The sequence below is a fragment of the Bubalus kerabau genome, chromosome 18, assembly GCF_029407905.1.
Source record: "Bubalus kerabau isolate K-KA32 ecotype Philippines breed swamp buffalo chromosome 18, PCC_UOA_SB_1v2, whole genome shotgun sequence".
Classification (NCBI taxonomy): Eukaryota; Metazoa; Chordata; class Mammalia; order Artiodactyla; family Bovidae; genus Bubalus; species Bubalus kerabau.
Window position 1 is genome coordinate 19,325,100 of NC_073641.1, and position 13,693 is coordinate 19,338,792.

At 39.4% G+C, this 13,693-nt stretch overlaps 1 long non-coding RNA gene across 4 annotated transcripts in view; it reads left to right on the forward strand.

Moving 5' to 3' along the window:
* The window catches only part of LOC129632874 (uncharacterized), a 268,709-nt gene extending 255,939 nt beyond the window's left edge, over positions 1-12,770 (forward strand). For all 4 annotated transcript variants that reach the window (XR_008704719.1, XR_008704720.1, XR_008704718.1 and 1 more), the window contains one exon: positions 11,953-12,770. This is a non-coding gene — a long non-coding RNA (uncharacterized LOC129632874). The remainder of the gene's footprint in view (positions 1-11,952) is intronic.
* The last annotated feature ends 923 nt before the right edge of the window (positions 12,771-13,693 follow it).

Here is a 13,693-nt window from a genome sequence, read left to right on the forward strand (position 1 = left end):
GAGTCACAGCACCCAGCTTTTTTTTTTTTGCACTCTGAGGTAATTCCTTTCATTTTTTTTAAGCCTCAGTTTCCTGATCTGTAAGATGAAGACAGAAGTGCCCAAAATGCTTATTGTAGGGACAAATGACATGGTCCACATGAGCCATCAGTACGCTGTTAAACACACAAAAGGTCTGCTGAATCTGAATTATAAAATGTCCAGATCTTAATCCACAGAAAAAAAGCTACACTAAAAATGAGACAGGATAGTACAAAGTAAAGGAAAACATCAGACTTTGGTTTCAGAAGACATGTAAACCTTTCCCTGCCATTAATTGGTTGTGTGACCTTAGGTAAGTCACTTCTCCCACCCAATGTTCCCTGCTGCAGAATGAAGATAATGGTGTCCATCTACAGAGTATTAGGATTACTATTAAATAAAATAACACAAGTGAGTCCTTAGAGAAATGGAAGGGTTGATAAGACTTGTTGACAATGATTTTCATTGCCTTGTTTTTAGGAAACTCTTCAGTAGTCTTTTAAGCGATGATAGATTTGAGATTTAAAAATATTAGTATCTCAGAAACACAAAGGGTCATTATATGACTATATGACTATAAAATGGGCAACATAGAAGAACTGGACAAATTCTTAGAAAGATATAGCTTTCAAAGACTGAACCAAGAAGAAATAGAAAATATGAACAGACCAATCGAAAGTACTGAAACTGTGATTAAAACTCTTCCAACAAACAAAGTCCAAAAGCCAATGGCTTCACACAGTGAAGCCTATCAAACATTTAGAGAAGTCAAAACCTATCCTTCTGAAATTCTCCAAAGAACTGCATAGGAAGGAACAGAAATATCATAAGATTTAATGAGCAGATAATTGTAAAGTGCTCTATAAATATAAATTGTTGTGCAATTCCTAAATAACTCATATCTATGAGACCATCATCACCCTGGTACCAAAATCAGACAAAGATACCACAAAAAAAGAAAACTGGTTGGATCTCCTTGCTGTCCAAGGGACTCTCAAGAGTCTTCTCCAGCACCACATTTCAAAAGCATCAATTCTTTGGCACTCAACCTTCTTTATGGTTCAACTCTCACATCTGTAGAGACTACTGGAAAAACCATAGCTTTACCTATATGGAGTTTTGTCAGCAACATGTATCTGCTTTTTAATATGCTGTCTAGGTTTGTTATAGCTTTTCTTCCAAGGAGCAAGCATCTTTTAATTTTATGGCTGCAGTCACTGTCTGCAGTGATTTTGGAGCCCAGGAAAATAAAATCTGTCACTGCTTCCACTTTTTCCCCATCTATTTGACATGAAGTGATGGAATCAGATGCCATGATCTTAGTTTTTTAAGTGTTGAATTTTAAGCCAGCTTTTTCACTCTTCTCTTTTACCCTCATCAAGAGGCTCTTTAGTTCCTCTTTGTTTTCTGCCATTAGAGTAGAATCATCTGCATATCTGAGGTTCTTGATATTTCACCCAGCAATCTTGATTGCAGATTGTGAGTCATCCAGCCCAGCATTTTGCATAATGTGTTGGCCACAGGACTGGAAAAGGTCGGTTTTCATTCCAATCCCAAAGAAAGGCAGTACCAAAGAATGTTCAAACTACCACACAGTTGTACTCATCTCACAAGCTAGCAAAGCAATGCTCAAAATTCCCCAAGCTAGGCTCAGCAGTATATGAACCAAGACCTTCTAGATGTACAAGTTGGATTTAGAAAAGGCAGAGGAACCAGAGATCAAACTGCCAACATTCACTGAATCATAGAAAAAACAAGAGAATTCCAGAAAAACGTCTACTTCTGCTTCATTGACTACACTAAAGGCCATGTGTGGTTCACAACAAACTGTGGAAAATTCTTAAAGAGATGGGAATAACCCCCTTACTTGCCTCCTGAGAAACCTATAGGCAGGTCAGGAACCAACAGTCAGAACCAGACATCAAACAATGGACTGGTTCCAAATTGGGAAAGGAGTATGTCAAAGCTATATATTGTCACCCTGCTTATTTAACTTATATGGAGAGTACATCAAGTGAAATGCCAGGCTGGATGAAGTACAGGCTGGAATCAAGACTGCAGGGAGAAATATCAATAACCTCAGATATACAGATGACATCACCTTTATGACAAAAAGAGAAGAGGAACTAAAGAGTCTCTTGATGAAGGTGAAAGAAGAGAGTGAAAAAGCTAGCTTAAAATTCAACATTCAAAAAACTAAGATCATGGCATCAGGTGCCATCACTTCATGGCAAATAGACGGGGAAATAATGGAAACAGTGACAGGCTTTCTTTTCTTGGGCTCCAAAATCACTGTAGATGGTAACTGTAGCCATGAAATTAAAAGACGCTTGGCTCCTTGGAAGAAAAGCTATGACAAACCTAGACTTCATATTAAAAAGCAGAGACATTACTTACCAACAAAGGTCCATCTAGTCAAAGGTATGGTTTTTCCAGTAGTCATGTATGGATGTGCGAGTTGGACCATAAAGAAGGCTGAGTGCTGAAGAATTGATGCTTTTGAATTGTGGTGTTGGAGAGGACTCTTGAGAGTCCCTTGGACAGCAAGGAGATCCAACCAGTCTATTCTAAAGGAAATCAGTCCTGAATATTCATTGGAAGGACTGATGCTGAAGCTGAAACTCCAATACTTTGGCCACCTGATGTGAAGAACTGACTCATTGGAAAAGACCTTGATGCTGGGAAAGATTGAAGGCAGGAGGAGAAGGGATGAAGGAATGAACAGAGGATGAGATGGTTAGATGGCATCACTAACTCGATGGACATGAGTTTGAGTAAACTCCGGGACTTGGTGAAGGACAGGCAAGTCTGGCGTGCTGCAGTCCATGGGGTCGCAAAGTCAGATACAACTAAACAACAACTCTGCGTATAAGTTAAACAAGCAGGGTGACAATATACAACCTTGATTGTATTCCTTTTCCAACCTGGAACAAGTCCATTGTTCTATATCTGGTCTGTTTCTTCTTTTCCTGCATATAAGTTTCTCAGGAGACTGGTAAGGTAACGTGATATTCCTATCTCAAGCTTCCCACAGTTTGTTGTGATCCACATAGTCAAAGACTTTAGTGTAGTCAATGAAGCAGAAGTTGATTTTTAAAAAAATTCTCTTGCTTTTTATATGATCCAATGGATGTTGGCAATTTGATCTCTGGTCATCTATTCTATGACAAAGAAGGCAAAAATATACAATGGAGAAAAGACAATTTCTTCAATAAGTGATGCTGGGAAAACTGGGCAATTATATTTAAAAGAATGAAATTGGACCATTCTGTAACCATCACAAAAATCCACTCAAAAGGGATGAAAGCCCTAAATGTAAGACTAGATATTATAAAACACCTAGAGGCAGACATAGGTAGGACACTCTCTGACATGAATCATAGCAAGATCTTTTTGAACCACCTCCTAGAGTAATGCAAACAAAAATAAACAAATGGTATGTAATTAAAGTTAAAAGCTTTTGCAGAGCAAATGAAACCATAAACAAGACAAAAAGACAGCCTACAGAATGGGAGAAAATATTTGCAAATGAAGTGAAGTACAGGGATTAATCTCCAAAATATACAAACAGCTCATGTAGCTCAATATTTAAAAAAACCCAAGAAGCAAATCAAAAAATGGGTGGAATATCTAAACAGACATTTCTCCAAAAGGACAAACAGATGGCCAAAATGTTCATGAAAAGATGCTCAACGTCACTAATTATGAGACAAATGCAAATCAAAATTGCAGTGAGGTATCATCTCATACCAGTCAGAATAACCATCATCAAAAAACAATCTATAAGCAATAAGTGCTGGAGAGAGTGTGGAGAAAATGGTACCCTCCTACTCCATTGGTAAGAATGTAAATTGGTACAGACACTACAGAGAAGAGTATACCGCATAAAAAACTAAAAATAGAGCTACCATATGATCATGCAACCCTACTCTTGGGCATATATCTGGAGAAAACCACAATTTCAAAAGATACATGCACTCCAGTGTTAATTGCAGCACTATTTACAATAGCTAAGACATGGAAGCAACCTAAATGTCCATCAACAGGGGAATGGATAAGGTTATGGGACATACCTTCAATGGAATATTACTCAGTTATTAAAAATAATGAAATAATGCCATTTGCAACCACATGGAAGGATGTAGAGATTACCATACTAAGTGAAGTCAGGTAGACAAAGACAAATATCATATGCTGTCACTCATATGTGGAATCTTAAAAATAATGATATAAATGAACTTATTTACAAAACAGAAACAGACCCACAGACTTCAAGAACAACTTTATGGTTACCAAACGGGAAATGTGGTGAGGTAGGATAAATTAGGAGTTTAGGATTTACATATACACACTACTATATATAAAATAGATAAGTTCCTGTAGTATAGCATAGGGAACTGTACTCAATAGTTTGTAATAACCTATACAGGAAAAGAATCTGAAAAAGAATGTGTATACGTATATATAACTGAATCATTTAACTGCATACCTGGGAGCTAACACAATATTGTAAATTAACTGTTCTCCAATATAAAATAAAAATTAAATAAGAAAGAGCCATGTCTTTATAGAGCTTGGAAACCCTTTATTGACTATACACTGAAAAGACTGTTACCAGTTATTAATACTTTTTTCTCTCAGCTAAGACATTATGCAGCAGCACTGATTAAGGCCCTGCAAGCCACTTGCAAAACTTTCCTCTCATAGCATGTTAATAGCTTAAGTTTCCTTCATGACTACTAATTTCATGTGACTTCACTGGATGATTACATATTTATGTATTATTTATTATGCAAATCTAGAATTATACATTATTTAAAGCCATATTAACAGTATGTATTATTTATGATGGAACTGTATTAATATATATTATTTCAAGTAACTTTGGGTCGAGCTTTTTTTTCCTTCTCTTGTGGATCACAGTCAGTGAAAGTTAGTATTCCATTCAAGAATCAGTGCAGCTCTCCTTCTGGGGACATTGCCATCAAGTTCCCTATCAGCACAACTTCTGCATAGCCATTGTCTATGAAATTACTCTAAGGGGCAAAGTCTACAGGGCTCTTTGACTACTGCTGCTGCTGCTAAGTCACTTCAGTCGTGTCCGACTCTGTGCGACCCCATAGACGGCAGCCCACCAGGCTCCCCCGTCCCTGGGATTCTCCAGGCAAGAACACTGGAGTGGGTTGCCATTTCCTTCTCCAATGCATGAAAGTGAAAAGTGAAAGTGAAGTCGCTCAGTCATGTCCAACATCGCGACCCCATGGACTGCAGCCTATCAGGCTCCTCCGTCCATGGGATTTTCCAGGCAAGAGTACTGGAGTGGGAAGTTCCACTCCTTTAACAAACTGTGAAGTAGGTGGTTTGCCATTGAGATTCCACTGTCTCTGATAGTGACCTGCATTCCCAGATCATCATCTTTTCCATTCTGGAGGAAAATAATCAGATAAATCTGAGAAACTGAGCCATGGTTAAAGTAGGACTTGATTGAGCTGTATTTGGCTGCAAGTCACAGAAAGCCTGGAAAACAGTGGCTTAAATGCTAGGACTGTGTATTATGTCACTTAATAGGAAGTTTAAAGGTAAGTGAGGCTAAGTAAGTTATGTGCTTTAGGGTAGGGATGGCCTGTCTACAGTTCTCCTGTTCTTCCTTATTGTTCCCTAGATTGTTGCCACATAAGTGCAAATTACTTGACACATATTCAAGCATCAAATTCTCTCAAAATCTTCAGAAAACAGCATGAAGGGGTAATAGAAAAAGGGCTTTGTTCGATCTCTAGCTCTATGTTTGGTTTGCGAGAAAATATTTCTCACAAATTCCACAGTAGGCTGAGTCTAATGCCCACAGTTTCACTGACAAAGAATAGTAGAGACTTTTTTCCCCATGACATAGAACAAACTATTGGATTCCCTGAGGCTTGGAACATTCCTACCCAAACAAAATCAAGGCTCTCTCAGCAAGGAAAAGGGGATAGCAGGTATTAGGTGGATGCCCATAAGTATCTAACATGAAGGGCCAGGAATTTAATGGATAACTCTTTATGAGAAAATTTACATTTAAAAGACACTTGAGATTTTCAGAAGGACCTAGAAGGAATTTCAATTTACTGCCAACATGAAGTAACAGGGACGAAATTTACTTTCCCATCTGAAAACAAACAGAAAACCTGAAAAGCCAGAGTACACAAATGAAACAGTGATTTTTTTCAAGACATTGGATAGCATAGAATGAAGGATGGTGGTTGCTAAGAGACAAGAAACAAATGATATGAGACCCAGAAAAATGCTAGAGAAAAACTGACGATGTTAAGTAGTAACATGAAAGGTAAAAAGAAGATATAAATAGAACTCCTGAAATGTCTGAGTTGAAAATACACTGGATGGGATTAATGACACTTTAAAGTTCCCAATGGAGTGAGGGATATAACAGAAAAAATAGTGGGCAAAAAATTTCCAAATTTGATGAATACTTTAAGTACATAGACACAAGAAGCCCATCAAATCCCAAGTACAAAAACATTAAGAAAACCTCTCCAGGGCACATTATAATCAAATTGCTTTAAACTAGTGATAAAGAGAAAGTCTTAAAAGCAGACAGAAAAAAAGACATATAGAGCAGAACAAAGATAGGCATGTCACCAGATTTCTTGCTAGAAACAATGCAAGCAAGAAACAATGGAGCAACATTTTACATTCTTTGAAAGAAAAGACCCTAAATCTTTAAACTTTAAATTCATAACCTAGCAAAAACAGTTATCAAAAATAAAGGCAAAATACTTTCAGATATACAGAAGCTGAAATAATTCATTAACCACAGGTCTACATTAATAAGAAATGTTGAAGAAAATTCTTAAGGCAGAAGTAAAATGATATTAGTAATCAATCTGGAATTGAGAGGTTTGGGAAATGTCACGTGAATGAGTAAATATAGACTTTCATGTATTATTTAGCTTTCTGGAAAACAAAATTGATAGCTTAAAAATACTTCTGTAGGGTACAGCTTATATGTAGAAGTTAAATGTATAACAATAGTACAATAGTCTAGAAGGGAGAAATGGAAACATACTGCTGAAAGATTTTTATACTGTACTATAAAAATACTACACCTGAGTGGTATACTATCATTTGAAGGTAGATTGTGATAACTTAAATATATGTATATAAGCCCCTGATACCATGCCAGGAGGAGACCAACCACTTAGTCACAGTATATTAAACTAGATCTCCACACAGAAGAACAATACAAAAGAGATCTTAATGACCCAGATAACCACAATGATATGATCACTCACCCAAAGCCAGACATCCTGGAGTGCAAAGTCAAGTGGGCCGTAGGAATCACCACTGTGAACAAAGCTAGTGGAAGAGATGGAATTCCAGTGGTGCTATTTCAAATCCTAAATGATGATGCCATTAAAGTGCTGCACTCAATATGCCAGCAAATTTGGAAAACTCAGCAATGGCCACAGGACTGGAAAAGGTCAGTTTTCATTCCAATCCCAGAGAAAGGCAATGCCAAAGAATGTTCAAACTACTGCATAATTGCACTCATCTCACATGCTAGCAAAGTAATGCTCAAACTTCTCCAAGCTAGGCTTTGACAGTATATGAACCAAGAACTTCCAGATGTTCAAGCTGGATTTAGAAAAGGCAGAGGAACCAGAGATCAAATTGCCAACATCTGCTGGATCATTGAAAAAGCAAGAGAATTCCAGTAAAACATCTCCTTCTGTTTTATTGACTATGCCAAAACCTTTGACTCTGTGGACCACAACAAGCTGTGGAAAATTCTTAAAGAGATGGGAATAGCAGACCATCTTAACTGCCTCCTGAGAAACCTATATGCAGGTCAAGAAGCAACAGTTAGAACCAGACATCGAACAATGGACTGGTTCCTAATTGTGAAAGGAGTACATCAAGGTTGTATATTGTCTCTCTGCTTATTTAACTTATATGCAGAGTACATCATGTGAAATACCAGGCTGGATGAAGTACAGGCTGGAATCAAGATTGCAGGGAGAAATATCAATAACCTCAGATAGGCAGATGACACCACTCTTATGGTAGAAAGCAAGGAGGAAATAAAGAGCTTCTTGATGAAAGTGAGAGAGGAGAGTGAAAAAGCTGGCTTACAACTCAACGTTCAAAAAACTAAGATCATGGCATCTTGTCCCATCACTTCATGGCAAATAGACGGGGAAATAATGGAAACAGTGACAGGCTTTCTTTACTTGGGCTCCAGAATCACTGTAGATGGGGACAGTAGCCATGAAATTTAAAGATGCTTGCTCCTTGGAAGAAAAGCTATGACAAACCTAGACTGCATATTAAAAAGCAGAGACATTACTTGCCGACAAAAGTCCATATAGTCAAAGGTATGGTTTTTCCAGTAGTCATGTATGGATGTGAGAGTTGGACTATAAAGAAGGCTGAGTGCAGAATTGATGCTTTTGAACTGTGGTATTAGAGAAGACTGTTGAGAGTCCCTTGGACAGCAAGGAGATCAAACCAATCAATCCTAAAGGAAATCAGCCCTGAATATTCATTGGAAGGACTGTTGCTAAAGCTGAAGTTCTAATACTTGGACTACCTGATGGGAAGAACTGACTCATTGGAAAAGACCCTTATGCAGGAAAGATTGAAGGCAGGAGGAGAAGGGGATGACAGAGGATGAAATGGTTGGATGGCATCACCAACTCAATGGACATTGCCGAGGTCCAGCCCCGGCTGATCCAGGGTATTCGAAGGAGAGACGGCTAGGCGACCTATTCAAATGTTAATTAGAGATAATAAAGAGTAATAGAATGAGGATAGCTCAGTAGGAAAATTCAGCGGAGAAAAGAAGCTGAGTGGCTTGGTTTACGCGGAAAATCAATATAACCCGTGACACCAGGTTAGCTCTGACCACGGAGGCCGCAGGCGCCCTCTCGAATAGCGGAAGGTGCCCCACCTTAGACACCTTCTCGAGTGGGTCTTAGAAGCCCAGGCAAATAAATGGTCGCAGAGGACATCCGCGCTCCAGATGGACACTCAGCTGGAAGTTAAAGGGAAGAATGACATGGGGAGACCAAGCGTTGGTGAGCAAGGCCCATAGCTTTATTTTCAACAGGGGCTTTTATACCCTAAGTTACACATAGAGGATAATAGGGGATGCAAAATCAGCAGTCTTTGATGCTTATCAAAAACCAGGGTTTCTTTCCTGCAGATTTATCGTATACAAATGGTTTAGGTGATTTACATCATCTTCTGGCCAGAGGCCTATTAACATTTTATGACTCTTGACAAGGACTTATCAACAAAGACTTATTTTCTCTAAGAGTAATTATTTTAAGGTTTGGCGCCATCTTCCGAAGATAAGATTACGTTCCTATAGGGTGGATGTGTAATGGGTTTACAAAGGAAAGAATTTACTACCTTAAGGGTCTAAAGTTACTAACACCAAGGCCACTACTTATTTTTTCTACATACCAACCATATTAATTAATGCACATTCAAGGATACAATTCAGGGGATGTGAAAACTTGGCAACAAACATTGGCTCATCAATGAAATCTTTTACTAGTTTTATTCTGACAGTTTCTAATTCTCTGAGAGGCTCTAAGCTATTTGAATATCTTAAGCTTCCCGTGCCTCTGGAGGCTGGGAGACTGTAAACAATCGTATGCATAGCTGTAGGTGTCCGGGTAAACTTGTCAGGCGAGTTAGAGAGCCATCTGAGGGGTTTGGATTTAAACACTCCTAATTGCCCGGGAACTTTATTAATTGGAGCTGTAAGTTAACTCTTTGACAGAGAGAGTGAGATGGTGGTGGGGGACAGCCCCCAGTAAAGTCAGAGGTGAGACCACAAAGCAATAAAGTAGGCAGACTCTGGTTTTTGGGGGGTAGATGCTCGAGAATATCCGGGGGCACTCCCGAGGCTCGATCCCGCCTTTGCGTATGCAGAGCCTCCTTCCTCATGACCTTTGTCACGAGTGGAATGTCTCTCGCCGGCTCCCGGCAGGACATGAGTTTGTGCAGGCTCTGGGAGTTGGTGATGGATAGGGAAGCCTTGCATGCTGCATTCCATGGGGTTGCAAAGAGTCAGACATGTTCTAGCAACTGAACTGAACTTACACCTTAGAAGGGATAATTATTTATCTTGATTGAACTTGGCACATATTCTGAATATGGGTTTGCCTTATAGAGTGTCTGATCCACCAATACAGGATTGCATAGAATGTCACATTAGATCGGGAGAACCACTTTTCCACAATGGAGATGCAACAGTATGCATATGACCATAGGATTTACTAGGTTTTTTTGTATTCTTTATTATCTAGAAGCTGCTGGGCTTCTAGAAGAATCTTTGGATGAGGCAGCTGAGGTGCCAGTTTAGAGAAAATACCCTATAAGAATAGGATGTCATTCAGCATACAATGTATACTCTAAGTTGACAACATATGTTTCCCCATGAATATGTCCAAGAACCTAAAATTGAGAGTAGCATCACTTCCAGTGACCTGGGGAATTTCTGCTATTCACCCTTACAACTCTTGACTCTGTAGGTCTAAAGGTACTTGTTCCAAATGTAGTGAGTATTTCCACCAGAAAACACAATTAGAATCCTACTAAATTTGTTCAGTTCAGTCTCTCAGTCATATCCGACTCTTTGCAACCCCATGAACTGCAGCACGCCAGGCCTCCCTGTCCATCACCAACTCCCGGAGTTCACCCAAACTCATGTCCATTGAGTCGGTGATGCCATCCAACCATCTCATCCTCTGTTATTCCCTTCTCCTCTTTCCCAGCATGAGGGTCTTTTCAAATGAGTCAGCTCTTCACATCAGGTGGCCAAAGTATTAGAGTTTCAGCTTTAACATCAGTCCTTCCAGTGAACACCCAGGACTGATCTTTAGGATGGACTGGTTGGATCTCCTTGCAGTCCAAGGGACTTTCAAGAGAGTCTTCTCCAACACCACAGTTCAACAGCATCAATTCTTCTGTGCTCAGGTTTCTTTATAGTCCAACTCTCACATAGATTTGTAAGCTGCCACTACTGCCCAGTCATTTTGGGCTTCTTATGTCAATAAACCAACAGACAAGGAAAGGAGTCACTATCCTTCAGTAACTGACCTAGGTCTTAGGGAGGTTGTACAATGGGGACAGGGACTACTTTGGTACCCCAGTGATGCACTAGAAAAGCTTTTGCTATTCCTTTGACCAATCTTCACAACAAGTGGACTCAGGCAACAGCCATGGCCAGAGATAGGTATGGTGACCAGTGTCTTAGAACACTCAGAGATGAAGACCACCTGGCCCTACAAACTTACTCACCAAGACCAACAGAGAAGCAACTAACAGTGGGTAGAGTACAGCTATAGCTCTGAGACCAGCTGCAGTCGCGGGGACTTTAGTTCATTCTACCACCTTAACACTAGAACTTCTCCTATGAACATCTCCCCAAATCCTGAGAACCTGTTTCTGGATAGGCCTGTCCCATTTGAAGGTGGATTCAGATAGTGAAAAGGGAGGACTATACTGATATGCCTCAGAGAGCCCCTTTCAGGATTAATGAACTTATTTTTCTAATTGTTGGGAATGTTAGTTGGTGACACCTCATGCCCAAGTCCTTCCCTAGGAATTTCCCTCTATTAAAGTGAGTTACCGTACCCAAGTTTATACCACTGCCTGGACTATATCATATCCAATAACTAGTTATGAGATGAGGCCCCTTCTCTTTCCTCCACCCATTCATATATAAAGGGCCATCTCAGCCCCAGCATTACTGATAGGATTTGCCTGAGGTCTCTGTTGCAGGTGCAATCACAGTTCAACTTCTCCCTCTGCTGAATACTGCTTCCCTTATGCTTTACCCTTTTCAGCTATTGATACCAAGAGTTATCCCCAATAAACCTCCACCATGCAAATCTCAGGGACTCTGTCTCTGTTTTCTAGGGAACCCAAAATATGACACCCAGCAACCTGACATGTTACATGGAGGAAAAGATGGAGAGGCAGAGGCCAATACAATATTGTAAAGCAATTATCCTCCAGTAAGCAAAAGAAGATGCAGAGGTTGGTATTCTTAACATAAAAGGCAAGCTATGCCTAACAGAAGAGAGAAGCTGAACATAAAAAGAAGTCCCTAAAACTTCTAATTGAGGGCTTTAAAGTACTAGATCAGCCTTGGGTAGAGAGGTCTTGTATTACCTTTTAGCTACCACCTCCATGTACTTGAAAGACTAGCCCTGGTCCCAACCAAAAAGTAGAAGTGACTATCACATATTAAAAATGGATGGGAAAGGTCTTAGATTTCCCTGTACTGTTGGCACAGTCCCAGATAAAATGCCTTCCAAAAATGTGAAACCAAGCCTCTTTGATCACAAAGCCTCAAGGTGCTGGAGGCAGATAAAATGTCAATATGAATGATGGGTTTATACTTATATAAAATGGCAAATAAAAAGGAGACATCATTAATTCATTAAACAATTTTTATCTTATATTGGTCTTCTAAGACTTTCCGAAAAAAGAGAAAACACTTTTAAACTCAATTCCCCATTACAGAGGTGAACATATCTCCCCCAAACCAAAGTGTAGGTGGAGTCTCTGAAGCCTGCTCTTCCTGCACAGACCCCCGTAACTCCTTGTTTACCTGGACTGTGACAGTGCGTCCAAAACCCAGATGACCCAAGATGACCTAGACAGCTATCCCGACGAATAAAACTTTTGTGGAATGCCAGTTGTCTCATCCGACTTTCCATTATTCCCTGTTTATTTACACATGTGTGTATTATCTAGTTCTCTTTCTACTCTGGGTTCCTTGTCATTTTAAAAGTTTTTGGCTCTCAATTTAGATTTACAGAAAAGTTGCAATGATAGAACATGGTGTTCCTGTCTATTCACTCAGTTTTCCCTATTGTTAACATCTTACCACAGAACATTGTCAAAACTAAGACATTAATATTGGTATAATACTGTTTACTAAAATACAGCTTTATTTAGATTTCACCAGTGTTTCCACCAATGTTCTTTTTCTGTTGCAGAATCCAGTCTGGGATAGCACATTACATTTAGTCATATGTTTTCTCTGTCTCCTCCATCTGTGACAGCTTCTTCTTCTTTTCTTATGGTTGCTTTTAATGACCTTCCAGTTTAAAGACTACCCTTCAGTGATTTTGTAGGATGCCTTTCAGTTTGTGTTTATCTCATGTTTTCTCATGATTTGATTAGAGTTATAGGTTTGTGGCAAGAATACCACAAAGGTGAAGAGTCTTCCTTACATCACCTCAGAAGGTACCTGATATTGAGACAGAGACAAGATGGTGGAGTAGAAGGACCTTGAACTTACCTCCTCTCATGAGCACTCCAAAATCACAGCTAACTGCTGAATAACCATCAATTAAAGAGACTGAGAAATTGGTTCAAGACGGTAGAGTAGAAGGACATGTGCTGATCTCCTCCTGTGAGAGCACTCAAATTGCAACTAGCTGTTGAACAATCATTGAGAGGAAGACACTAGAACCCACCAAAAAAAGGTATACATGTCTAAAGACAAAAGAGGCTAAATAATATGCTATGAAACAACCCAAATGAATCACAGAAGAAATCAAGGATAAAGGACAGAAATGGTATGGACCTAACAGAAGCAGAAGATATTAAGAAGAGATGGCAAGAATGCACAGAAGAACTGTACAAA